Source organism: Podarcis vaucheri, assembly GCF_965113315.1.
Source record: "Podarcis vaucheri genome assembly, chromosome: 17".
Lineage (NCBI taxonomy): Eukaryota > Metazoa > Chordata > Lepidosauria > Squamata > Lacertidae > Podarcis > Podarcis vaucheri.
The window spans coordinates 9,627,247-9,652,702 of NC_138755.1; the positions used below are offsets into that span (position 1 = coordinate 9,627,247).

Sequence of the window (25,456 nt, forward strand, 5' to 3'; positions counted from 1 at the left end):
GACGCCGTGGTCCCGATCACTCGCGAAGCAAATGCGCGCTGGGTTCAACAGGCTCCCAAAATGACCGCCGCAGTCACTCCGCCTCTCTCGGACAGCGAAGGGCGCAGAACTTCCCGGCGACCAGCATTGGAGCGACCATTCCCACGAGACGGGGCATTTCCCGGGTTGGGGAAGCACGCGGCGAGCCCCGCGGGGAGCCTCTCTGTCCGTCCGTCCCTCCCTCCCCCGCCTATGAGTCACCTGCCTTGATTAGCATATTAGTCTCCACGTGACGGCGTTCGGCGCAGAGGCCGAAAGGCAAGCTTGGCGGCGCAGCGCCGCTCACAACGCCCTTGCGCTCGCGGCGGCGAGAGGCGAGGCGCGAAGGAGGCCGCCGGAGCGCGGGGCGCCAATGGAGCCGCTCGGAGCGACCGCGCCTCGGCCAGTTCCATGGCGAGCGGAGAGGCGGCCACAAGGCAGCACGTACACACGCCACAGACAAGTGTCCAGCCACGTCCCTGTCCGCCTGAGGCGCGCAAGCCTCGTCGGCAACCCCCACCCCGCAGCCCGGTCCAGCTGAAGGGGGAGGCTGGAGCTGGGCCCCAGCCAGCTGCCCGCGCCCCCGGCCCTGGGAGAAGAGCCAGGCAGGCGAAAGGCTCCCCCCGCCCGCTTGACCCCGCCAGCCTCGCGCCTGAACTTTTCCCTCAACGCTTGCTCGGGGAAGGGGCGCGGGGAGGTTCGGCGCGTTTGGTTCTGCCGCTTCCCTCCCGCCAAAAGAAAAGGGGGGGAAAATCCCGAAAGCTTGGCTCTTCTCTGGCTTCTGAAGGGAGGGAGGGAAGGTCTAAGCTATTGTTTCTGAATAGAGGAAAATGGGGCAGGACGTCTTTGTCCAGGCGCCCCCCACCTCCTGAAGAGAGGGGTCCGTGCGAAAGAAGCGGCGGGGTCGGGGCCGCCTCTCGTTATAACAAGACTGGCGCACGTTACGGAGGATCCCCGGAGCCATTCCTGTCTTTGGGGGCGGGGGAAGTGCCAAACGGGAGTCAGGCGGCGGCGGAGGAGTCAAAGCAGGGCCGGCCTAGATTTCCAGGGCAGCAAACGTGGCGGGTGGGGCGTTTCTCTCTCTCCCCCCCCCCCCATCCTCGGCCGCATCCGTTACCTAGTTTTGCTTTGGCTCAAACTCTTTTTCGACATAAAGGATGAAATCCCACCCTCACTCCCACGGGGGCGGGAGGAAACACAAGGAACCAGAGCGAAGTTTTTGTGCGTGCGCGCGCGGTGCTCGTTGCACAAGGCAAGGCCTGGGATCGGGGGGGGGGTGTTCCTCCTCCTTCCCCCTCCTCTCTTGAGATTTTCAGATCCCGGCGGGTCTCCCCGGGATCGATCCCTTACTGCGCCTCCAGCAGCAGCAGTCGAACTCCTCGGGCAATTTCCTCTCCACGTCCCCCGATTCCTGGCCACTCGGGGAAGACGCCCCTCTTCCACTCCAACCCCACCCACCCCCCGCCCCAGATCATTGGTTTCCTTCTCCCCCCGGTGCACACTCCCGAGGGGCCACGATGTTTGATCTCTCTCTAGCTTTCCATCCGCTTCTCGGAACCCCCAGATTTCCTTGCCTGTTCTCTCCCCCCCCCCCCCATCGCGCGCCTCCTTTCTTTTGGCTCAGGAGCGGCCTCGACTGAACTCCGAAGGCGGCGGCGGCGGCGGGCGCGATTTCGCTCAGTCACTCGGGAGCGCGCGGTTCCTTCGCGCTCTCTAACTCACACGCCCTCTCTCCCCACACCCAGAAATAGAGCAGTGGTGGGGCTGTAGGTCGGGGCAGGGAAAGGGAGGGAGGGAAGGAGCGAGGAGCCGAGACCCCGAAAGAGTGGAAAGCCCACGGGAGCTCCTAGCACACGGCGCGGCTCCGCTTGCTCGGTCTCTATCTCTCTCTCTCTCCCCCCCCCCCTTTCCCCACTTCTGCCTCTCTCCCCCCCCCCGCGCCCGGTTTCTCTCCCTCGCTCCGCCACCCTCCCTTCCGCTAAAGTGCACCGCTCCAGCTTGGAAGTGTTGCAAATCGGGCGGCACAGAAAGTGGCATTTCTCCAGTCTTTGGGAGGCCAATTTCCTTCCGACTCGAGCAGCGGCGCGAGTAAAACACGATCCAAGCGGGGTTGGGAAGATCGGCGAGCCCAGGCGCGGCCGGCGCGGTTTCCTCGCTTGCCCGTGGCCGGGCGAACGCTCGTCCCCTTTGGGCGGGTCGCTCCCCGCCTGCGCCGCGCCGGACTTTGCAGCCGCCGCTCGTCCACTTCGGGCCTTCGCCGAAGAGCCACACTTTGCGCCTCCTCCTCCGCCTGCTCCACTGCAGCAGCAGCAGCAGCAGCAAGAAGTCGAAGGGTTTGTGGAGAGAGATTGCGCTGTCCTCCTGCCTGCTCTTGCTGGTGCTTGGCTTTTTCCTTTTTTATTTTTGTCTGAGGATAAAAAAATATATATGGGATTCTGATGTTGGGCCAAATTCTCTCCACCGTCATGGTACGTGCCGTGGAAATCAATAATTTCCTCTCTGATTAATACTTTCCCTCCGAAGCAGCGGCGGACAATCCCGCCTTTGTGCTCGGCCTGCCAGAGCCCGGCCGCCGCCGCCCCTACCCGGGGGCTTCGACTTTGCAAAGTAACAGGCGAAATCAAAGCCTCCTTCGGGTCGGGGTGTGGCTAACCCTGGAGGCGCGCGAAGAGGGAGGTGGCGGCCGGATAGTCAGGATGAGCGAAGGTCACGACCGGGTCGAAGGCGCTGCTGCTTTCTCTGCGAACAAAGAACAAATTGGGGTGGGGGGTCCCGGAGGGTCCCCCTTCCTCTCCCTAGACTCATGTTTTCCCAGTGGCGACAGAAAAGACGCAGAGAGAACCAAACCTAGAGGTCCCCCTCCCCAAATACCCGCGCCTTTTCCTTTGAAGCGGTGTCAGGTCAAGCAAGTCCACAGGTGCCCCTCCGGCTTCTCCTTTCCTCTCCTCCCCCCGTTCTGTACAAATCGTGCCTTTAACAATTGTCAGCTTTGCGCAAGGGATCCGCGCCCGCCGTTATCTTACCCCAAAATGGGGGGAGAGGGTGACCCAGAGCGAGAGAGGCCAAAAGCCCTCCTTCCCTGGTAGGAAGATCTCGGAAGCCGCTCGGAGGAAAGTCCTTACTTAGGTTGCCGTTGTTGTCGTCGCCGTTCCATTTATTTATTGCTATTATTTCGCGCCGCGCGGTGCTTTTGCGAGCGGCGTAAAGAGGTCGCTGCCCGGAGGAGCTTACAGTCGATACTTCGGCCGTCGGGGAAAGAAAGGGTGAGGGAGAGACGGGAGAGGAGAGGAGCAGCAGCGGGGCACCGGGGGATGAGCGTGAGCGCAGGTACCGCCGCGAACCCGCCAGGGGTCCCTTCGGCGCGCGCGCGTGAACGTGTGAATGAGGCTCCAGCGCGATCCGTGTTCCCTCAACTTGTTGGTGGAACTGCTTAGCCATGTTAAATGCCCCCAGCCCATTTAAACTAGGCAATGACGTGCTTCTATCCACCAAGACTCCTCGAACTTACGTACCGGCCCTTGCTTCCGAATTTGGTGCTGTGGCGGGCCAAAGCGATCTTTGGGGATCTTCGATCGCTCTCTCTCTCGTTCCCACCTCCCCTCCCCCCGCCGGGCCTTTTCCTCTGTGCCAAAACAGAAAAGCTCCAAGCAGCGCAAGAGGCCTCGCGAAGCGGTGAGGAGATAAAGTCCAGAGCCGTCTCTTGGGGCGATTCCAGGGTTTTATTTCAGACTTTTTGCGCCTGTCTCTACCTCGAGAGAAAAAGTAACGGCGCCTTGAAAATGGAAGCGGGGGAGGAGAGGGACCCCCGCGGCGCTCTGTGCGGGCACTGCGCGGGCAGCCCTTAGGAGTGCGCCCGTCGGCAGGCCCCGGGTAGCGGGGAGGACCGCCAAGGACCCGCTCGGCTGGGAAGTTTTCCTGCGCAAGGAAGGGGAGCCATGGCAAAAGCTGGCGCAGGAGAACTTCCCGGCGCGGCAAGTCCTGCGCAAAGGTCTGGAGAGAGCCGCGCTTTCCCTTTCCTTGCGCAAACGCAAGAAGTTTTGCTTTGTTCTGCTGGTTGAATGCCAGCGCCTTCGGATCTCCAGAAATGAATATTATTTTTATTGCACAAGGTGTTTTAAAAAAACTATTGGGGGGCTGTATTTGTGTGGAGGAAGAAGGAATCTGGCTCGAAAAACAGCTGCTTGAGGTTTTTTTAGACTCTCTTTAAAGCAACTTTTTGGGGTAACTTTTTGGGTGCACCTCCTTTTTTTATTTCCCTTCTGCTTTAACGTTTTTTATTCCGGTAAGGCAGTCAGGACTACGGAGGAGATGCAGCCCTAAAGCGTTTGATCATCGCAGCAGCTGAATTAAATATTGCTTTCTTTCCTTCTTGGGAACCGGGAGATTTCCACGAGACAGTGTAGGCCGGCCGGGTCAGCTTTTGCACGCGAGGCTCTGCAATGTTTGCGTGTGAAGGGGATTGTACCAACAAGGCCTGACAGCTGAACTGCAGTTATTTCAGTTTTACTTCATTTTTAAAAGGTGATATCTCTCAAAGTAGTAGTAGTAGTAGTAGTAATAATAATAATAATAATAATAATAATAATAATAATAATAATAATAATAATTCCAAGAGGTTTGCTAAATTGATCTCTCAATAATTTAGTCAGTGATACCTCCAGGACAGGGCTTTGGGGGTGGGCAAGTCCAGGACTCTCACTCAGCAGAAAGAGCAGGAGGGCTCTTTTTTTCCTAAAGTAAGGCAAGTTATACACTGAATAGCCTTCCCCCCATCCACCCATACTCAAGACTATTATATCGAAAATATAATATCTACCAAACTGCACTGCTGAAGGATTCCTCTCCCCTCCCCATTGCACAGCAACAATTGGGCCAGCTTTGGAGATGGCTGACTTTGTGGCAGTGACTTTCTTGCAAGTGTGCACTTCTGTCACATTAACAAATGTAGAACCAATGCATTCTTTGGTTTTTGGGTAGTGCTTTGTTAGGTTGTAGGACAAACGGAAAGGAAATGTACCTCGCAATGGTGATTTTTACAGTGCAATTGTGTACATGTCTACTCAGAAGGAAGCCCCTTTGAGCTTATTCCTAGGTAAGTGTGTTTAGTCTTGCAGCCTTCATCATGCTTGGTTGGGAGTATAAACCCTCCTGAAACTCCTTGGGCTTTTGTTCTCAGGGAGCAGGTCTGCAGGATTGTTGCTTGTCAGGGATGTTGGAATGATGGCTGATGTGTCCATCCATCCCACAAAAATCGGCCTCCATTTTGCAAACAAGAGAGAAAGAGAAATGTTGTGGCAAAATGTCCAGTTTCACCTAAAGGAGAAGGACTGTAAGGCTGTGGACACACTTTCTTCATTCTAAGCAATTGGTATTTTAGGAAGGGGGTTAAAAGGCACTTCACAGAAACCAAGCAGTCCGGGATTGGAGAGATGGTCTGAATGACAAAGAAAACATGGCGCCTCTAATTCTACCTGTGGAACAAAGCTTGTGGCTTCCTGCTGGGAAGATTTTGTTTGTATTTGGGCAAGAGACTCATTAGGCCACCTTTCTCTCCCAGCCTCCTAGGAATATTAGCTACCTGAGGAACCAGTTGGCTTGTGGGCGTCACTCTAGGTGTGGACATAATGATTATTATTAATAACAGCCACATTGCAATGACCTGACCTTTTGCATGTATCTGTTTGGGACAGCAGAATCCTCGTCATTATCACCATCACCATTTATTAATTAGTGTTTGTTGGTGGAAGTAGATAGATAGTTAAGTCACACAGGCCTATCTGTTAGCAAATGCGTTACCACATCTGCTGTTGACTTTGGTGGTAGAAAGCCAGCAAAACACAGTACAACTGGCCTACAATGTGTGAATTGCAGAAGGGCTTGTTTGAAGCTCCACACCAGTTGGTGCAAAAATGGTAGACACTGAGTCATCTTGATTGGTGTCAGTGAATGCGAAACGACAGCAGACTCACAGTTTAGTTGGATTTCTAATTTTGGAATAAACTAATTATATGAAATCTGCAATGTGTCCTACAACCCTTTAACCTCAAGGAAACAGCTCTTTGGTTTAACAGAATGTCAGGAAAAAATCAGATGTCACTCCGGCTAATCAGTTTTATTATGCATGTGTGTCCTGTCCCATCATCATCTCTAAGCCAATGCCAAAGGGGGGGGAGAGAGAGAAGAGCAACCCTCATGTCCTTAAGTTTCCCATCTGTGCTCCAAATTCATTCACCAAAGGCATGAATAAGGTTTGGATGCAACTCTCAAAGAATTCTAGGGTGGCATTCACATTACCACCTTAGAGCTCAGTGAAGCTGCCCCCCTCATGTTTCACAAACCTCTCTCCCCAGATGTTCACATCAGCACAGCTTCATTTGTGTCAGATTCGTTTTTGTTAGTGTACAGACCCGAGGATGCTGACAGAGTGGGGATGTCTTTACCCCATGCAAAGGTGTTTGTACCTTGGTTAGAAATGAATTAGGCACGGTGTAAGGACTACAATCAATGTGAAGCTGGTTTGAGAAACAATGCATCAAACAGTAGCATTTGATAGGAAAGTATAGGATACATGTGCATTGAGAAACAATGCATTAAACAGTAGCATTTGATAGCAAAGTATAGGATACATTGTGCATTGTGGCTAATGTTGTGTGGATGCAGATTTGAAAGCCAGCACTGGAAAGTAAAATTTGAGCAGCAGTTGTAGCATACAAAAATAATTTAACATCTTTCTTGGGCAATTCCAAGCCTGTTATTCCAAGAAGAAAGGCCTCTGGTTTCTTTATAAATGTATATTTCAACATTTTTTTTAATTCATTATAAATCTTTTCCCAGAAGTCTGTCACCTTGGGACAGGTCCACCACATATGATAAAAGGTTCCTTCCTTTTCTTTACATTTCCAACATAGATTGTCACAGTTATGATATATCTTTGCTAATTTTACCATCTGTACATCATTTTCATTATATTTTCCTTTAACACAGTACATGCAGTGAACTTGATCCCTTTCTTCCACAATCTTTCCTAATCCTCCAACATTATATTATGTCCTAAATCTCTTGCCCAGTCTATCATCACAGATGCAGCGAGTTCTCAGTAAACACAGCCATAGTAGGAATTTCAGCTGACTTCCATCTCACTCAGAATTGGGGGAGTGGTGGGAGTAAGACATAATGATTGTTTAGACGTATGTATGTATGTATGTATGTATGTTACAAGGACTGTTAGCTTTATGAGCCCTTAGAGAGTTTTGGAGAGGCTAGCCATACACACACAAAAAAAACCCCAACCCGTCTGTACCATTGAAGAGGATCCTGGAGGGCACTTTTTGGTATTATGCAGTGCCACTCCTTAGGAGACAAATGTCTTGGGCTGACACATGTGTGCTACGCTATAGGTTGCATGTTTGTTCTCTACAGGATGAAATATATGGGGAGATGACTCTGTGGCATTGCTGAGTTGACACCAAGCTCAGGTTTGCATAGCCGTTCTGTTCATTTGTCGATTGCATGCCACTGCAGGCCAAAGCATACTTGGGTTGGAAAGTAAGTTGCACTGAAATCAGTGGAATGTGCTTTCTAGGAAGGGCCAAAATGGACACTATGCAGGAGTCACAGACATATTCTCCTGATCCTTTCTTAAACTGGAAAACTGTCAAGAGCAGCAGCCGCTTAACCCTACCCCCTTCTGCATGTTCCCCCTGGTGTTTGCTTCCTCCAGCTGCTTTTCCACCCACAGGGAAAAGATATGGGATCCCCATATCCTTTTCTCTGCTGGAATAAAGCAGCTTAGGGAGGGCAATTCTGAGCAGAAGAATGACAGAAGGGGAAGAGAGTTAAGTTTCTCCATTTGAACTGATAGACTCCAGTGGTTGCCTTTTAGTTAAAGAAAACAACACTCCTTTCCCTCAAAAATGGAGGCTGTTCACACCTCTCCAGCATAGTATCTACTCTGGCCCTGTGTGTGATTAGGACTGAGCTGTCAAGCTCCTATTTCAGGCTGTGTCCTGACTCCTGAAACCCTCAAATGAGAATTCTTTCACTGAGGTCCTGACTAGATTCTCTGTTAGAAGTAGCCCCTATATATATGCTCTCCTGTGGAACCTACTTGTAGTGAAACAGAAGCGGAACAGCAGAGGCTGGTCTGAGTTGTTGACAGTTTTCTGATCTTTATCCTGCACCTGGTTACTTGTTTCTATAGGGTACTTGTTTCAGCCTGATGCCATGTTTGTTGGTTGGTTTGGTCCCCGTGGTGCTGAGGTCAAGCAAATGGGTGAACGTTGCTCAGGGCTCAGGGTTGTGGCTAAGGATCATTTTCCCTAGGAGAGGCCCACAAGGTCCTGTCCGCAGCCCTGACTCCTCCTGAGTAAGTGTGCAGTCAACTACAGCTGTTCAACATCACTCTTCTGCATGCATACTCAGAACTAAATCCTATGATATTTCATGGGGCTTTCTCTTGAGTCAATGTGCCTAGGATTGCAGCCCGAATGACACATGTGTGCTGAGAATGGGTGTGCAGAGTTTGACTTGGAAAGGAGTAAATTGCATGGTGAGTTCCGGGAAAAGGTGGGCCTGAGTCAGTGGATAATCTCTCTTAAGCCAAAATTTTTCATTCTAAAATCGGAAACTTTGAATTCAGTTCTGCCTTGAACAAATCTTGCTCCACCTCAGATACATGCATGCATGCGTGTGTTTGTGTGTATCCATGTGGATCTGGGCTGTTTGACAAAATGGGAGTGGAATCCAAATCTAAAGAAAGGACAGGCCAAACATTTTGCTCCCCCCCCTTCCTCAGCTTTCCCTTACCCATTTCCAGGGACCCCCAATTAATTTTGACAGGAGCCTTCTCAGCGAGGCGCCTAAAGCCAAACAAGCAAAACATGACACCTTTCTCCCCCCTTCACCCTTGGGCAAGAATTAGTGCTTTTGAATAGAGCAAAGTTTAAGAGTGTTGCCATAGTCTGAATTGAACTACAAAAAGTGTGCAGCTAAGAGGACATTTCAAAGTAGATCAGGGGCTTTAAATGAAATTCCAAAGACAAAAAAGAAAAGCTACTGGTTTGATTTTATTTCATTTTTTTAAAGTGGTGGGACTGCGGGAGAATTCAAGCCTTGCCCTTGGAAACTCAGTTGAGCATTGGCAGCCCAGGATATGCAGGGAAAGAAAGGCAGGCTAAGTTTACCTGATCCAGCCAAGCCATCTGATCCAATATACTGTATTTTTTGCTCTATAAGACGCACCAGACCACAAGACACACCTAGTTTTTGGAGGAGGAAAACAATAAAAAAAATATTCTCATTCTCAGAAGCCAGAACAGCAAGAGGGATCGCTGCACAGTGAAAGCAGCAATCCCTCTTGCTGTTCTGGCTTCTGGGATAGCTGCGCAGCCTGCATTCACTCCATAAGACGCACACACACTTCCCCTTACTTTTTTGGAGGGGAAAAGTAAGTCTTATAGAGCAAAAAATACGGTACTCACAACTTGCAATAAGTGGGCCTGCAATAAGGGGACCTAAGTTTATGGCCCTAGCAAATGGTCAGCTTCTCTTCACATAAAGTGTTTAGGGCAACAGTCTGTATGTGTGTGTATTCGCGAGCGCACACGCACACCCACACACCCACAGAGAGCTTTGAATCATATTAGTTCAAATAAGAAAGATGAGAACAAAAGATTTGCATTATGACAAGTGAGAAGGCAAGAGCTTGGGTTTAATGAAGAGTCAGAAGAATATAGCATCATTGTTGTGGAGTTTAACGCTATGAAATGAAATGACACAGACTCTCCTGTTAATCAAACCATTAATCTACCTGTAGTTTAAAGTTTGAGTGCAGGCACTCCTCTGTGCCCCCCCCGCCAAATCACAATGAGATAAGCAGTATTTTACATTCCCCCCCCAAAAAAAAAATTTGCCCAGGGTGGTTGGGGCAGGAACCATAATATTTCCTGTGTCTGGTGAAATTTTTTCAAAAAAATGTTTTCCCGCAAATTAAGACGTTGAGGGCTCATTGTTTCTGTCCTGCATCTAATGAAGCAGACCATTGCCCATGAAAGTTCATGCTGCAATAATCAAGTAACCACGCAGTTGCAAGATCACAGTCTTGTACACAGAACTGAACGTTTATGGGCTGTGACCCACATGAACATGAACAAGACTAGGACAGAGGTCCAGTGTCCCACTCAGCAGAATGAGCAGGAGGGAACCCCTAAATGCAGCAGGGCTTGCTTAGCACGTTTCGTAGTAGGAAAAGAAGTGATAAACAGGATCTTCTAAAGAAGAGGGGCACTATGACCATTAAATCCAGTCTTAAAAATGACAAAGTCCCTACCAGAGAAGAATGTCAAACCAAGCTGGTGAACTATGCCGAAATGGCAAAACTGACTGGAAAACTCAGACACCAAGAGGACAAAAACTTAATTAAAGAATGGGGGGGGGGGTTATAAGTTATTTAGGTGACCACTGTAAGCAGATGGAAACAAGAGCAGGATTTTGATTCACTTGTAGTGTAAAAATTATTATGGATGATAAGGTTTGATATAAAATTTGGAGTATGGATGAATATGCAGTTGTAGAAGTTTAAACTGAGACTCCATGGGGGGGGGGGGAGACGTCCCAAGATTCGGAGGATCTCTATATACAGATATGTAATTGTTAGTTTGTTCACACTTTGTATTTGTAAAAGCAATAAAAAGTATTTCATTAAAAAATATATATCCAGTCTTACAATTACTTAATGGGGGGAAATGACAGTTAATACCATTGGTTTCCCCCCCTCCACACAACTGTTTTGGTCACTGGTCCCCACTGGTGTTGCTAGGAAAACCCAGGACCCATAGCCTGCCCAGTATGTCAGTGTGTGAGGAACAGGAGCATTTTCCTTGTGGGGTCTCTGTAGATGCTTCAAAGAGCAGTAGCTGGCACACGGTACTTTTTCTGGACATCAGTGCCCCCCTCTTTAAAGGCCCCATGTTTCTTGAATTCTGCCTTGGAGACCTGATGTCTGCCAGAAAGATAAGGTATAAATATTTTAAATGGCATAGATTAAAAAAACAAACCCTAAATGTTATGAAAAATAAAGTAAAGGGGAAGCCATCCAGAAAACTGTACTCTCAGTCACTGAAGAGGATTTGACTCTCCACTTTACCCATATGGTTGCCTTGAAAGGGAGAGGGAGAAAGAGCAATGCCTTATACTATTCATTTATTTATCTTTTGCTATTAGGCACTTGGATTTTTATCCCTCTCAGCCTTAAATAACAGTAAAACATGACATATACAGCAGCAACAACAGCAACTTCCCAAAAATAAAGGTCGGCGTTTGTTAAAACCTTTACGCCGTCTACTTCCACCTATTCGTTTGAGTCCTGCTTTCCTTTATTCCAATTCGGATATAGTATAGCCGACTCTCCCAGTAGTGTTCCTGCCAAATTCCAACCACAAAAGCCCTCCTATCATTTTGGCTCTTGAGCGTCCACACTCCAAATCACGTTTCCCCACTTAGATGGCATAATATAGCACCCCTTTCCATGCCTTCCTTAATACCTAGTATTCCAGCTGCCAAACGCCATATCAAATTTTGCCCGTTTGAAGGACTGGATAGTTCCTGCAAGCTGAGGGGGCAACAAATCGATGCAAGTGAATCCACATTTGCTTTTTTGCCCTTCTGCTGTTTGAGGCCAGCACGGTTATTTTTCCAGTTCTTCTGCTCCCCATTTTTCCCTTTGCGTGGTCACTGCCTTCCTGCCTGCAGTTTTATCTTCTCCTAATCTGAGGCCTGTAAATGTGGGAATGGGGAGGAGGAGACCAAGAGAAGAGAAAAGACCTATGGCCAACAAGCAAATTGATTAGTAAGGCTTATTACATGGGTAGGCAAACTAAGGCCCGAGGGCCAGATCTGGCCCAATCGCCTTCTAAATCCGGCCCACGGATGGTTCGGGAATCAGCGTGATTTTACATGAGTAGAATGTGTCCTTTTATTTAAAATGCATCTCTGGGTTATTTGTGGGGCGTAGGAATTCATTAATTCCCCTCCAAAAAATATAGTCCGCCCCCCCCACAAGGTCTAAGGGACAATGGACCGGCCCCCTGCTGAAAAAGTATGCTGACCCCAGGCTTATTAGGTCTACAAAATATTATTTTCTCTGATATGAAGTTACATGCCATTGTACATCACCAGCTTTCTCAGAATTCTTGCTGTCTCTTTGAATAACCCCTGGAATGGTTTTTAATCAGACTAGTAGAAGGGTTTTTTTGTGGGGGAGGTGGGAATTGTTCCCTGGCAATATCCTTACTTACTGTCCCTATTTGTTACGTGTTTTATTTTTGAGCTCTAAGCGCTATTTTCGACTGATTATTACTTTTATATTTGCAGATTTGAATTAACTAACAAGTGGAAATAAAAAAAATGATGCATATTTTTTTTTATTTGGTGAGAGAAATCAAGCTAACCTCCATTTCCAAATCTAGAATGGAGGCTTGATATTTTAGTTAGATTCAACAAAAGGGCTGTACCAGGATGCTGGGGTTGGGGGTGGGAGGAAGGTTGCACAAGAAGGAAACCAGTTGTTCTGGAGTGAAAATTATGTCTGAAATATTTGTTTGGCTCCTATAAAACTATCCAGCTTGTGTGTTTGCCTATGCATTTTCAGAAGAGAATTTCACGAGGTTTCTGCTTTTGCTTCCTGCATATAAGACACCTCAAAGGACTTTTCAGAGACTGGGACATTTAGCATTGTGAAAAATTACCCCCCCTCCCCACCACTTGGCAATATTTTAGCAACCAGCAGTTTGGAGAATACCAGCGACTTTTTGCGTAGCAGCTTCTGGGTAGAAACAGCTTCCAGCAGATCCAGTCTTTGTTTTTGAACCAGAACAGTGTGTTGGTGGAGTCTGCCCGGGAAAGAGGACTCTCTTGTCTCTGGTAAGAAAAGGTGGTAGATTTTGTATTTCTTTTTTAACTAAATCCAAGTTATGAATCATAGGGTCTGATTCACAGCAGGTGCAAGTTTGTATAGCTGCTTTGCAGGAGAGAAAATGCCAATATCTGAGGCAAGTCTTACCTGGCTAATAATTTTTTGTGAATGTGAATAAAGTGCAGGATTTAGCCTTTTCATAGATGCCAGATATACAACTGAAACATATGAATGTGTAAAATATTTTAATGCTTGACAACTGTGTTTTTAATCATAGTGGGCTTATAAAGTTGCACTTGTTTACCTGTAACGATTTCTCCACCTTTTTAATTTTCGCATTTAAAATGATGCAAATGAGTTTCCCTTGTTTTCAGTAACTGGTTCCCTGTGTCCCCCCCCCCAGTAGAATTTCAAGTTTTATGCAGAGGTTTTTTGTTTGCTTTTACAGCTAATACCATAGCTTTGACACCCTCAGTTGTCACCCTTTCATTTCCATCTTATATGGATTATTATCAGTTGCCAAGCATTTTCTGTTTGGAATTATCATGTCCAAAAAACAAAAGAAAAGTTTTGCAGTCACAGAGAAAATAAGTGCCTGTGCTCAGGGTTTCTAAAAGACCCAGGGACCAGAAAAAGATGACAAAGACTCTAAGAGCACAATCCACCAGGAAGTTCTCTTGCGCCAGCCTTGTGCAATTGATTGGGAGCTTGGCAAGAGCATATTATGCTCTTTCCACAGTTTGCATTCATTTCAAGCGGGAACGGGGGAACATCCCAGGGAATGCTATGGTAAGATTTTTTAAAAAAAACATTTTACACCTTTTTCCCCTTAAGAAAACTCATTTAATAATTTTGGAAGTGAAGGCAAGCAGAAAGTCAACAAATAACAACCAGGAAATTAACCACAAGGTTGAAATGCTGAAAAGCCCATAATAAAAGAAATATCTCAGCCGAATCCTGTAGTAGTGGCAGGAGGCTTTCTTGATAAAGAATTTGAAGAGGACAAAATGTTTGCATTTTGTTTTATTTTTTTGGCAGAAGACGGGTAAAGCAATCCTGCTGCAATGAGAGCAGCAAAGTCCCAAACAGCCAGAGAAACGAGCTAGTTAGCAGTTGTGCATAGCAAAGTATTGTCTGAGATGGGAAACTATTGTGCAAACTCCAGAGAAAAGCGCTGTTTATTTTGTGTGAACTCCTAGTAAGATTTTTTTTGGGGGGGGGTATTTCCTAAGTAGGGTCTCTTGAGTGCCACTGTCTGTAAGGCTTGAGCTGGGGCTAAAAATATGTAACCACCATAATATGAGTGAAAAGCCCTTAACCTGTCCCACGGACCTGGCATTGTTCGGACTCCCTCCCCCTGCCTTACCTGTTGAGAATGGAATTTAAAGTCCAGTGCAAAAGCGCCGAGCTATTTCCAAACCCTGCTTGTAAATATCAGCTCGAGGATGAAGCCCTTGGTTGTTCCTTTTAAAATATTTTTGGAACTAGGAAATAGGAACTGCTGGTTGTGAGCTGGGACTGAGGTAGAGCGGAGGAAAGAAAGCAATTTCAACGGACCAGTTCTTTCAAAGACAATTGGCAAGTATTGTTCCGAAAGTTGTGTGGATGAGAAGGGCCTTAAAGAGGTCAATTGCCACATAGTGAATGAAAGTTGATAATAGCTGAATTTCTCACTTTTGAGAGCGCTGTAGTTTTGCTGGTCGTGGATGGGCTGTTGCTTGTCCTGCAACTCAGAAGCAGGTGAATGGAAGATGTTGGCCTGAGGTGCAAGGAGAGGAAAGGAATTGGATTTCCACAGGGTTCAGCCACGAGGGCCCCTTAGCAATGGGAGGTCATGCTTGCAAATCTAGGCCATAAATAAAGAAGGTGCAATGATGGGTCAGGGCTGAAGTTTTCACATGCAAGTGGCTTTACAAAATCTGATTTTCTGATCCTCAGAAAACTAGCAGACACTGGGGGGGGAGGTGTTTCAGAAGCTAGTATGCTAACTAATTATCATTTAATTAGAAATATGCAGTTTAATTATACAACCAAAATAACACCACTTCCAAACCACCTGAGACCTTATTAGCAATTTTTTTAAAAAATAAATCAATCAGTGTTTCATAAAATAAAACTAAATGTTTCTTTTAAAAATTGGGTTTTATTAGTGATTAGGCTGAAAACAAAAAAGAAAAATATATTGGGCACAATTGTCAAACTTCACTGCTTTTAGGTCTCATGGGCGTCTATAGGGGTTTAATTAAGTGCTGATAACTTTCCTATTGAAACTGGCAAGTCTTAAAAATGTTCAACTGGCTGGATCATGACTGCTCAACATCTTAAAAATCAGAATCCAAATACTTGGCTTTAACTCTTCCAAAAAGTGAATTATACAAATTGTAACTTTAGCGCCTTTTTAAATTAATTTAATTAATTCACAGCATGTAAGCAGCATTGCAAATCATGTGCATGAATTTATAGTCATATAAAGTGTACTTAACCTGTATGTTATTATTTAGAAGTAAGCGTTCCAGGGTCACTTCTCGGGAAACCCAGTTATTTATGGTTGCACTGAAATGGGTTTCTGCTTTGCACAGAGCTCCATATAACCACAACCCTAAACAGTTCAAAAATATTCAAACCAAGGCAATCCAAATCTTACTCTCCAGAAAAAAATCTAAATCAATATATTATCTCCTGTCTTGCTTGGGATAGCAGTGGGTGGGAATGTCTCTAGGAATTAATTTGCAGGTCTCGGCTATAAGGGCAGTGATATTTGTCCCACAAATAAAATAATTAAGCTTGTATAAATATACTCATTTTTGCATAAACATTTCTAATTTACTGTCTAGTATTTGAAGTTTGTGCCCTTGCTAGGTTTCCCCCAAGAAGAAATAGTACAATGGCAAAAGTGACATCCAGGCAGGCAGTTTAAGAGGGACAGGGTGCCCTATTGGGTCCTGTTGAATTCAGCAGGCATGGCCTGCATGTTTTTTGCTGTATATCCATAGCCACAAGGACTAGAAACTTTTTTTTTAACGAGCAGGCAAACGCAGATCAAGGAATCAAAATTTTGTACCAAACCTATGCAAAATTTTGCATATGTGGAATCACAGAAGACTAACCACCAGAGTCAAAGATATCATTAGAGGTAAGAAAGCTTCCTTCAAAAAAATAGAAGTGGAGTCCAGTGGCATAGTGTGGGGGGAGGGCCAGAGGGGCAGTGGTCTCGGGTGCAAAATTCTGAAGGGGGCACAACCAGGAGCAACAGCCACCTGCCCCGCCCCTGGGCTTGCTGAGCTGGGAGGCGATGGAGCTGCCAAGCAGCAGCAGCGCTGGCAGCCATGTCCCTTGTGGACTCTGCATGCCCCCCCATCACCCATTTCCACCCCAGCTGCCCAGTCCGCCAGGGGGGCGCAAAGCTTGCCCTGCCCTGGGTACCAGCAACCCACGCTATGCCACTGGTTGTGTCCAAAGGAGGAGAACAAAAAGGAACACAAACTGTGGCAAAATAAGAGCAAGCAGGTAATAAGAGATACAAAAAAATAATTTGAGGAGCGCATTACTAAAACATAAAGACCACCACCACCAACAACAACAACAAATCCTTAAATACATTAGTAGCAGGAGATGGTGTGTGGAGGCGGTTGGACGCTTAGATGACAAGGGAGTCAAAGTTATGCTAAAGGAGGGTAAGGGGGTTGCAGGGAACCTGCATGAATTATTTGCATCTGTCTTCACAGATCCCTATGCCTGAACTAACTTTTGAAGGAAGGGAGTCTAAGGCAGATAGTGGTGATGAGAAATGAGGTTCTAAACCTACTAGAGTAAACAGACAAAATAAAAACTGAGAAGTCGCCAGGTCTGGATGGCACCCACCCAAGAGTTCTCAAATAATTCAAAGGCGAAATTGCTGATTGTCTAACAAAAGCATGTAATTTGTCCCTCAGATCAGCCTCTGTACCTGAGGACTGGAAAGTAGCCCATGTAGCACCAATTTATGAAAAGGAAGCCAAGAGGTATCCTGGAAATTACAGGCTGGTTAGCTTAAAGTCTGTCCCAGGAAACCCTGTGGAAAGTATGATGAAAGATAAACTAAAGTAGCATATAGAAGAACAAGCCTTGTTGAAGGTGAGCCAGCACGGCTTCTGTACGGGAAAGTCTTGTCTCACTAACTTATTAGAGTTCTTTGAGACTGTCAACAAGCATATAGATAGAGGTGATCCAGTTGACATAGTGTAGTCGGACTTTCAAAAAGCTTTTGACACGGTACCTCACCAACCCCCCCTAAGGTTAGCAGTCATGGAATAAGAGGAGAGGTCTTCTTGTGGATCAGGAACTGGTTAAGTATCAGGAAATAATGGACAGGTTTCTGAATGGAGGGATGTAGAAAGCAGAGTTGCCCTGCGATATGTATTGGGACTTGTGCTTTAAAACTTCTACATCAACAATCTAGAGTTATGGGTGAGAAGTAAGGTGACCATATTTGCTGATGATACTCAATTTTTCAGGGTTGTTAAAACAAAAATAGATTGCGAAGAGCTCCAAAAATACCAGAGTGAATGAATAGGGCAGTAAAATGGCAAATACCCCAAAGGGCAGTAAAAATGAGAAACGCAATTCAATATAAACAAGTGTAAAACGATACATATGGGGGTGGGGATTGTTTTCACATATACAATGAACTGGCAGTGAATGACTAGGAATGAGACCTTGGGATTGTAGTGGATAGCTTGATGATGATGTTGACCCAGTGTGTGGCTGCCGTGAAAAAGGCAAATTCTATGTAGAGACCATTAGGAAAGCAATTGAAAAGAAAACTGCCGGATTAATAATGTCATTATACAAATCTATCATTTGACTGCATTTGGAATACTGTGTATAGTTCTGGTTGCCTTACGCAAAAAGGATATTGTAGAGCAGGAAAAGGTTCCTAAAAGGCCAACCAAGATGATCAAGGGGATGAAGCAGCCCTCCTGTGAATAAAGTCTGCAGCATTTTGGGATTTTTTATTTTCAAGAAAAGGAGTGTTAAGAGGTGACACTACGGAAATCTATAAAATTATGCATGTCTGGAGAAAGTGGAAAAGTCCCACCTTCCTTAATGCTATAACTTGTTGACATGAAGAGATTCAGGGCAAATAAAAGCCTTTTCCTCCATGAATTCATCTAACCCTCTTTTAAAACCATCCAAGCTGGTGGCGATCACGACCTCCTCTGGGACTGAGTTCCATCGCTCACTGTTTTTTCTGACAGTTTGTCTCATCCTTCATCTCAGATCAGGGATCCTGGCAGTCAGAACCTAGTCCTTGATGCATGTGGCTTTGGGATAGTTGGCCAAACAAAGTAGTGTGTCTTAAGCTTGGTATCCATTGCTCTCAGGCACAGGAGTCAGAAGGAGGGGTTGAGTCCTGCTGTCTGACAGCCTCAGGAGTGTGTCGGGTGACACAAAGAACCAGTGATGTTTTCCTCTTGCCCTATGAATGCTCAGAGTCCACCTTTGCTCTTTAGTCTGAATGACACACAATACCATGCGGACGTCCAACTCCCAAGAGACTGCGATCCACTTCCAGAAAAAAAAATGGCAGTGATCTACCCATTTTGGGGGGAAGGGAGAATTATAAGTTGTTGACCTTTTTTTAGGGGGCAAGGTCAAAGTTGTTTAGCTTTGGGGGGCAACGCCAAGGTTATAAAGCTTTGGGGGGGGGGGATTTGGAGATGGGCACGCCAAAAATTGCTCACCAGATATAAAGCCGGACAGTGCCAACTCCATCTTCCGTTTTAGCAATCCTGCACAAATCAAGAAAACAGCGAGGGGGCGGGGTTGGAAAAGGGCAAGAGATTGACCACTGTCACCCAGGGATCGACCTGTCAATCACGGTCGACCGGTTGGACAGCTCACAGCTATCCATGGTTCTTTTCCCCTGACAGCTCTTCAGCTCTCTTTGGACCAGCTTTCGCCAACCTCCCCCCCCCCAATGGTTTGGACTGCAGCTCCCATCAGCCCCAACCAGCACTGCTGATGGGAGTTGAAATCCTAAACATCAGGATGGCACCAGGTTAGCGAGGGCTGCCCTGGACCGTCTACTTCATTTTGGTGGTACTACTCTTGCAGTTTGCACTCTAGTAGCTGTGGGTTAAACCACAGAGCCTAGGGCTTGCCGATCAGAAGGTCAGCAGTTCAAATCCCCGCGATGGGGTGAGCTCCCGTTGCTCGGTCCCTGCTCCTGCCAACCTAGCAGTTCGAAAGCACGTCAAAGTGCAAGTAGATAAATAGGTACCACTGCGGTGGGAAGGTAAACGACGTTTCCGTGCGCTGCTCTGCTTCGCCAGAAGCGGCTTAGTCATGCTGGCCACATGACCCGGAAGCTGTATGCTGGCTCCCTCGGCCAATAAAGCAAGATGAGCGCCGCAACCCCAGAGTCGGCCACAACTGGACCTAATGGTCAGGGGTCCCCTTTACCCTTTTAGCAGTAGTAATGGATAAAAAAGAATTATGTAAAGTTGTGGATGCTTTTAGAAAATTGCATTTCTAAATTTTGAAAGCAAAAGCAAAACAGGCACTGAGCAGCAGGGTGCTTGAAAAAAAAGCAATCTGGAGGCCCCTTAGAAATAACTCATGGCTGTCCAGTGAGGACACACAGCTAACTTGCGACCGTAAGCCAGGAACTCATCACAATGTAACCAAAACTGTGCACCCCACTACCTGCCCCTGATCTCCTCCACCTTCTGGAGTATGCAGTGTTTATGACAAATGGCACAACACAAGGGAGCTCCCTAGCCCACTCCCCACCCATGGACCACCTGCTTGCTTATCTTTCACTCATACTCAGGGATAGTATTGAATGGTCACTTCCAGATGATCTGTTTATTGAGGATTCATTCTTTTTTTAAACAAAAAAAATTTTTTTGACTAGTATCCTCTTTAGTATCCTCCATTACCATTCAGACTTCTTTGCTTTCATTATAGTGTATCATGCAAACCAGATTAATATCTAAGAAAGAACAGTAATTTTGTGTTGGCACATCAATTCATACTCTTCCAAGCTAAGATCTGCATAGAATTTATTTTGTTTGTTTGTTTGTTTTTAATATATTTTTTAATTAAAAAGAATTTTTAATACACATATATTACAAATATACAAACATACAAACATACATTTCATACAATCCTTAAAAGAGTTCAAACATACCTACACTCAATCCCACGAATAATTCATTTTCCCATCACCATCCACCACCCCTCACCCCACCTTTGTGTTTGACTTCCAATCTACTCAAATGAGGATTCATTCTAATTTGTTTGCACGGGGTTTTGGGGGTGGTTGTTTGATGTCCACCATTTATTGGTTAGGAGATGACATGATGGTGGGGAAGTTATATGACATAACACCAAGAAGTTGTCACGCCACACTTTCTAGTGCATCAATTCCCCATCACTTTCCCACAAAGTCCCTTTTTCGGGTGGGAGGGGGGTATTTGCTGTTTTGAGAAGACAGCTTGTTGTGCGAGAGCCCCAAATGCGAATTTGCTGACACGGGGCTGAATCCCATCCACGGAAATAATCTGGAGGTACCCCATCTCTTCGCCCTCCGACACAGAGGTGTCCCAATACATTTTGCTGTACCTATTGCCTGCCCTTTGCAATCTGAAACACCAGCCATTAGACAGAGGATGCAACTTTCTAGAACAGCAAGCCTCATAAATCTCTCACATTCCCCTGGATGCATCTCTCTCACATTCTGTACCACCAGGTCTGCTTGTGTGGTTCAGTTGGTTCCCACCCTTTGCAGACCCTCCAAGTGTCCCTATTTTCCAGGGACGTCCCTGATTTAGAGAAGCCGTCCCGGTTTCTGATTTGATCCCGGAATGTTCCGCTTGTCCTTAGGACATCTCTAATTTCAATGGAGAAATGTTGGAGGGTATGGAGTAATCCAGCCCCCAAGCCAATTGAAAGCAATCCTATATAGGGAAGGTTTTTTTATGTTTAATGTTTTCCTATGTTTTTATATATGTTGGAAGCTGCCCAGAGTGGCTCGGGCAACCCAGTAAGATGTGTTGGGTATAAATAGTAAAATTATCATTATGGAATGGGACGTCCCTGTTTTCATTGGAGAAATGTTGGAGGGTATGCCTTTGGGCTGGCTTCTTAGTGTGCAGCTGGCTTCTTATCCTGGTGGTTTCACTCAGACTTATGCAGAGCAGTAGGCCTCAACCTTCCGTTAAGCCACTAGAGGAGGCCCATTTGCAAAAACTGGTTTGGCTTTCTTTGTCTGGCCATTCCACACCAGATCCTGGGATTATTCCCCCACTTCCTCTGTCTTGCACGTAAAAGCCTTCTTTCTTTTTCTTTTTAAACATATATATTTGGAAAGGGGTGCAGAGGGAGAGAGAAGGGCTGAAATATTTTCCATATGTTGGCCGTGGGATGAGTCTGATTTCAGGTTCCCTTTTCACTCCCGTATAGAATCTGGCAGGCACACAATCCTCTCTCGGTGCCAAGTGATATACTATAAACTTGTGAATTGATGCCGTCTTTTAACATTTGAAACAGCAGTGATGTGTTCCATAATGCAGGAGGCGTCCACGTATGCGTGTGCGGGAGACAGAGCTTTTCTCCCCCTCTCTTCAGCAGAATATCACCAGGCCTGTGGTGTTCGCTTTTTGCGTCACATAAAGGGATCTGTTGCATCAGCCCATCACTATCTTCCTGACAGGTGATGTCAAAGTGTGTGGGGTGTGTGTGTGTGTGTGCTCAGGATGTGTACAATTGAGTTTCAGACTGTGGAGGAGGACATAACTGCTCACATACATCAAAGCTGAAGCCTATCTTCAGCCCTTTGGCTACATCAGGAGTAGCAGCAGCAGCAGTGTTAGAAATTCAGATATATAAGCTAGGTGCCAAATTGGTCCTTAAACCAGGGTTACAGTTGTCCAAAATGCAATGCCTACTTGCCATTTTGGGGCCAGGCAAAAATACAGTCGTAGTTTTCAATGCATTCCTGTATTCAATACATTCCCAAAATTCATTCCGATTGTGCAAATAAAATATAACGGATGGAATTCTACGGGATGTGTTGCTGGTGTGTGAAAACAGTCAAGATCCAAAGATCTTCAAGCATTCACCTCCAGATGGTGGAGACGTCAGTTGCCATCCTGGTGCCTGGGCATCTTCACTTGGTCACAAGTGGGCAAATTTCAAACGCTGAGTAGTAGATGTGGGCTTTATGAGCCACCCCCACCCCCACCACCCCGCTTTATGGGGCAGGGAATCTAGTTTTAATGGGACTCCATGGCTGTCATGAGGCAGGCAGGCAGGCGACAAATGTGTAACTCTTTTTCTCTCTAGACTCATAATGTCTCATCCTAAACATTTTCCAGAATGAAACATTTATGTATGATCTTTCTTTTTGGTGGCAACAGCCAAGATAAGCTAGTGTGGAGATGCTGTGTTCCACCACTATCATGTTTCAATCAGATTGGGTCAGTCAGTTTGTTTTTTTCTGGATTATTATGTGTCTATAGTCTTTGGAACCAGTCAAGCAAAGAAGAAGAAGAAGAAAGATAAATCTCAAATGTTCCTATTAGGATTTGGACCAGTTTCTGGTTTTGCACTGAAAATAGGATTTATTAATACTATTTATTTATTAAAGTTGTACACCATCCTACATCTGAAGATCACAGTTCACAACTTAAAACCACCAAATGTGAGCACAAAACAAAACCAATAGCCCCTCTCCCACAAACACATTTTAAAGGCCGTTCAATAACCAGGCTAACAGCCTGGTTATAGAGAAACATTTTTGCCTTGTGTCTAAGACATGCAATGAAGAGGCCCTGGCGAGAGCATTCCACAAACGGAGCCACTGCAGAGAAGGCCCGTTCTCGTGTTGCCACCCTTCGGACTTCTCGAAGAGGAGGCATACGAAGAAGGGCCTCAGAAGATGATCTCAGGGTCCGGGTAGGCTCATATGGAAAGAGGCAGTCCTTGAGATATTGCAGTCCTGAGCCATTTAAGGCTTTATAGTTCAAAACCAGCATTTTGAATTGGGCCCAGAAACGAATTGGCAGCCAGGTTTGGTGTAATATGCTCAAACTGTCTTTGCCCCGGGGAGCAACCTGGCTGCCGAATTCTGCACCAGCTGAAGTTGACGAACCACCTTCCGAGGCGGCCCTGCATATGACGCGTTGCAGATTGGCACAGTGGTGAAGAGGCCTATGCTATGGGTGGCTGCTATCCAGAATAGCCAAAAACTGTGAGCCCTGTATTATGATAATATAGAGCTGAAACACATTTGCTTCTCGAGATTCTCCGTTGCAACTTTTTCTGTCAAGCGCTTACTAGCTATTCTCTGGCTGTTATTATAATATTTGCTGAATATTCCTTCAGTCTTTGAGCTATATCAGACATCCATCCAAGTGGGGAAGGGAAATGAGACAAGGCAAATGCAAGAGCAAGGGATAATTCATCACAGTAGCGTAAGAATGTAAGAAGCGCCCTTGAGAAGAAACCTGGAGACCCTTGGAATTAGTAAAATTAACTGCTTTAATGGGGAAGCCATATAAGAATGGGGCTGTGGAAAGTAGGGATCAGGTTGAGGAGGATATACTGGAAAAGAATTAATCATGATGTAAAGTCAGGAAGTAGATACGGCTTAAAATCTATTCTTCCTTTGTTTCATTGAGTAGTAAATTTGGGTATAACATTGTGTGGAACATTGTAAATATATCTTGTAATATCTTTTAAATTGCATAATTTCCCCTTTTATAAACACGAACATTTTCAATTTTCCAAATTCACAATATACTGACAATGGTGTTTGCAAATATGGGAACTGGCTGTACTCTGTATACTCATCATGACAGTGGACTTTGATGGGAGGTAGAAACAGGTGAGGTGGATTATATCCCACAATGCATTAGCATTTAGCTTCAGAAGGGACTGTTCTGTACTGGGTATAAGAAGGTGAAATGTACTCGGAGTCCTGTTGTGATTTCATGCTCGTTATTGCAGCTTGTAAAACAATGATTGAATTGCCCCCCAAACCTCAGGCTTTTATATACATTATTTACACAATGAGTTCCGTCTGATTGGCTGATTCTGCTTCCCTCCTAGAGCCTGATTGGTCTTTACCCGCAGGCCAATCAGTTGTTGCATTCTAGGATCCTACAAGCCTAATAGGCTGATTAACTTCCTCCTGGAGCCTGATTGGTCTTTTCCTGCAAGCCAATCAGTTGTTGCATTCTAGGATCCTACTTGCCTATTGTTCTAGGATCCAAGCTTAGTACATAACACCCCTCCCCTCTAAGTTCACGTTGCACCCAGAAGGTTAGCATTTGTAGTCATTGAGGTATGCTGATGGCCTACGTATGTGTTGTGGTCTCGGGTGTCTCTCAGTAGGGGTACCTGGTTCTGGCTCTTGTTCCAGGGCTGCCGGCTGAGACAGGGCTGTTGGGTTGGGGGCCGCTGATCCACTCAGTTGTCGTTCTAGTTCCTGTGGCTGCTCAGCCTCGGGGGTCACTTATGGACTTTCTAGTTCTGCCTCCCTCGCCTGCTTCTCCTGCTCTATGGGCCCCACCCTTCTGCTATCAGTTTGGCCTAGATAGGTAAAGATAAAGGGACCCCTGACCATTAGGTCCAGTCGTGGCCGACTCTGGGGTTGTGGCGCTCATCTCACTTTATTGGCCAAAAGAGCCAACGTACAGCTTCTGGGTCATGTGGCCAGCAGGACTAAGCCGCTTCTGGCGAACCAGAGCAGCGCACAGAAACGCCGTTTACCTTCCCGCCGGAGCAGTATCTATCTACTTGCACTTTGATGTGCTTTCAAACTGCTAGGTTGGCAGGAACTGGGACCGAGCAATAGGAGCTCACCCCGTCGTGGGGATTTGAACCACCAACCTTCTGATCAGCAAGTCCTAGGCTCTGTGGTTTAACCCACAGCGCCACCCACGATACTGGTGATGTAACCTGCAACTAGATTGCCCTGAGTGTATGTGCTTGGCTGCTAGCCAGATGCATTGCCTCATCAGTCTAGGTTATTATTCGTGATCCACATAATGTTTATGTACCTCCTTTGCTGCATTAGGGATGCTCTGAGAGTTCTTCTGAATCTTATAGATGTGCTACACATGTCTTTTCCTGCAGGGATAGCTGTTTAGCAGGGAAGGGGGACCTGCAGCTTTCCATGTTGTCCAACTCCACTTCTCTTCAGTCTTAGCCAGCATGGCCAGTGGTCAGGGATGATGGGAGTTATGGTGTATAGGTTCCCCAAATGTGTTATGTGGCAGTTGCAATAAAACAGGTTCTGTTGAACACCGCCGAAGAGCAGCATCCTTTCAAGGATAATGGATTACTCTAACCAGTTTGAGAAAATTAAAAAATAATAATTAATATTTCAGATTCAATGGTTCCCTGAATTTCAATAATTTTTCAAATACTGTACAGTATTTGTTTCCGTTGCCTGTCAACCAATATGACTGTAACTGCCAGGGAGAGAGGGTGTTGCTCTCAGCCCCTCTGCTTGGGACAGGAGATTTGCCAATGCTG

At 46.2% G+C, this 25,456-nt stretch overlaps 1 protein-coding gene across 6 annotated transcripts in view; it reads left to right on the plus strand.

Moving 5' to 3' along the window:
• The first annotated feature begins 2,345 nt into the window (after nucleotides 1–2,345).
• The window catches only part of NFIX (nuclear factor I X), a 257,068-nt gene continuing 233,957 nt past the window's right edge, over nucleotides 2,346–25,456 (plus strand). For 2 of the 6 annotated variants that reach the window (XM_082204976.1, XM_082204977.1), the window contains exon 1: nucleotides 12,820–12,936. The gene's annotated coding sequence lies outside the window, so the exon portion shown is untranslated. Of the gene's footprint in view, nucleotides 2,487–12,816; nucleotides 12,937–25,456 lie in introns of those variants that run through there. The other 4 variants (XM_082204973.1, XM_082204975.1, XM_082204972.1 and 1 more) reach the window with 4 other exon arrangements.